The following is a 2,929-nucleotide window of genomic DNA, read 5'->3' on the forward strand; positions in this document are numbered from 1 at the left end:
AAATGAACGGATGGAGCTGAAACAAAATAGTAAAGCAAATCTCGGAAATGATGGATAAGTTTTGGAAATCAAGGATGCATTGAACTAGACCTGCTAAATAGATGCCAGTGCAGCCTGCTTCCAGGAAAGGTGGGAAAGGGAAAGATGCCAAGAAGGAAAATGTTGTCAAAAAGAGGAATCCAATTCTTTTTTTTTTGGTTGGGTAAAGAGAGGTTTGATCCACTCCATCCGATGACTTAATTTTTAGGTCTATCCTGAAATAAACATAAATAAAAAATACATAAAACAAAAACAAACAAGGAAGGAGGAAATCTTTATTTAGGAGAAGAGCACCAGTATGAATGTGACTGCAGTTAATAAACGTTATAGAAATTCAAGGTCGTGATTCCTTGACAGAAAGAATAGTGTCTGCTTCTCACAGCTCCCTGCCACTAATAAGACAAGAAGGTTTTTTTGGTTTTCCTTTTTCTTATTGGAACAAGCAATTGAAAAGAAAATTACAATATGGGGGCAGCCAAACAGCTCTTAATAAGAACCAGAAGAACAGCAGTCTATAAAGAATAGTTCCAGTGGAGCATAAGATCCTCACCATTCATAATAATAGAATTGTCTATAATATAACCAAGAAAATGACTGAAACAAGTGAAGCTTTAGTAAAACTAAGAAATGCTTGAAACAGGAGAAGCTGCGGTGAAACATAAAACTATTACAATACGCAGTCATCAAATTCTGAATTTCAACATTTACTGAAGCTGTTTAGAACATAAGTTATCATTTCTATGGAGTTGTAAACAAGTGGCTGTATAGAATTGTAGTGAAATAACTTTATTAATATTTGATTAAATAAATTTATATTAATTAAATAAAATAATTTAGATAAGAATTTCAATCTTATTGGGTGTATATCTTAATTTGAAATTATATTTTTAGTGTCAGAAATATATCTTTCACAAAAATGTTAAAAAAAAAAAAAATACAGAATTATTTTATTTATTAGAAGTTATTTTATATTACTTTGAAATTATTTTATTTATTAGAAGTTTTTTTATATTACTTTAAATTATTTTATTTATATTACGGTTGGCAAGTCGAACTATCTTTGTCAGTTTGCAATCATGGAAAACCAATTATCCCACATGCACCAGGGAGTCGGGTTGGTTCGTATTCATATACACCGACAATCTCATCCTTAATGTCCAAGCATTCACCTTTTTTTGGATCTCGGTTCGATCTCACATCTGCAGTCGGTCTCCGCTCCATCGGCCATTGGTATAGCGCTCAACCGGTAGAGCCAATTGCCTGATGATACCTGATCGCCCAAGGTGACTCCATCGGGTCATCGGCATAGTGTTCAATCGGTAGAGCTGATCACCCGATGATACCCAATCGTTGAAGGCAACTCTATCGGGTCTTCAGAAAAACACATGAAACGATTACCCCGATCTGCATTGTTATCCCAATAACCTAAGGTGGTCTCATCGAGTCATTGGCACATGCCCAAAACTGCTATCCCGATAAGCGAAGCACTCCAAGAAAAAATAGGGCGGACTCATTGGGACTTCGGCGTAGCCTTCATCATGTCGACCCGATTGCCGATATCAACCCAGAGCACCTAAGGTAGGTTCATCGGGTATTGACATAACTTCCGATAGGAACATCTGATAGCCGATGACAACCCAGACCACCTAAGTTAGCTCCATCAGGTCATTGGCACAACTCTGATGCAGTCTTCCCGATAGCCAAAGTTATCCTGATGACCGAAGTCGACTTCGTTGGGTCATTGGGATAACATCAAACCTACTTCTTCAAGCTTCGATTAAAGAGGATACATCGGCAAGAGTTAACCCGATCAGTACAAACAGAGGTCAAGTGAATTAGAGGCACATTTTCAACAAACTTCCACTTGACGAGGAATTCACTAGATCGATTACCATTTCAGACATTATAGAGGAACATGGGTATCAAGACCCATAGAATTTGAACACCACCTGAACTTGTGCATGCTCACCAGTTTCGTCAAGGCATCTGCAACATTTTCCAGAGTGTCTACCTTGTTAAGATAAACTTTTCCATCTTCGACCATGTCACAAACGAAGTGATACTGAACATCAACATGTTTTGATCTGGCATGGAAAGTAGGATTCTTTGCCAAACATATCGCACTCTAACTGTCACTCCAGATTTCACCCCGCCCTGCATCAAAACCAATATCTGAACTCAAACGCCTAAGCCAGACTGCTTCTTTACAAGCATGTGTGGCCGCCATATATTCTGCCTTTGTAGTGGACAAAGCGACTACAACTTGACGCTTGCTCATCCAACTAATTGCTCCACCATTCAAGACAAAAACATATCCACTAGTGGATCTCCTACTGTCAATATCCCCTGCCCAATCAGAATCCGTATAAAGACAAACATTCAGAGTTATCTTTGAATCCTTCAGATTACCATGGTAACACAATGCAAAGTTTGAAGTACCCTTTAGATATCTAAACACTCTCTTTACAACATCCTAGTGCGGTTTCCCTGGATTCGACATAAACCTACCAAGTACTCCCACTGGTTGGGCAATGTCTGATCTTGTACAGACCATAGCATACATCAGACTTCCTATAGCACTAGCATAAGGTACACTTTTCATGTTTTCAATCTCTTTTGGAGATTTCAAACTATCAAGCACAGACAACTTAGTTCCCTGAAAGATGGGAACAACATGGGGTTTACAGTCAAACATATGAAACTTGTCAAGAACATTGGTTATATACTTTCTCTGGCTGAGCCAAATTTTCCTCTTAGATCTATCCCTTTTGATCTCCATTCCCAGAGTGTAATTTGCTAGTCCTAAGTACTTCATGTCAAGTTTCATAGAAAGCTAAGATTTTAAATCTGAGATCATACCTTTTGTGTTTCCTATGAACAACATATCAGC

Source organism: Cryptomeria japonica, chromosome 7 (genome assembly GCF_030272615.1).
Source record: "Cryptomeria japonica chromosome 7, Sugi_1.0, whole genome shotgun sequence".
Taxonomy (NCBI): Eukaryota; Viridiplantae; Streptophyta; class Pinopsida; order Cupressales; family Cupressaceae; genus Cryptomeria; species Cryptomeria japonica.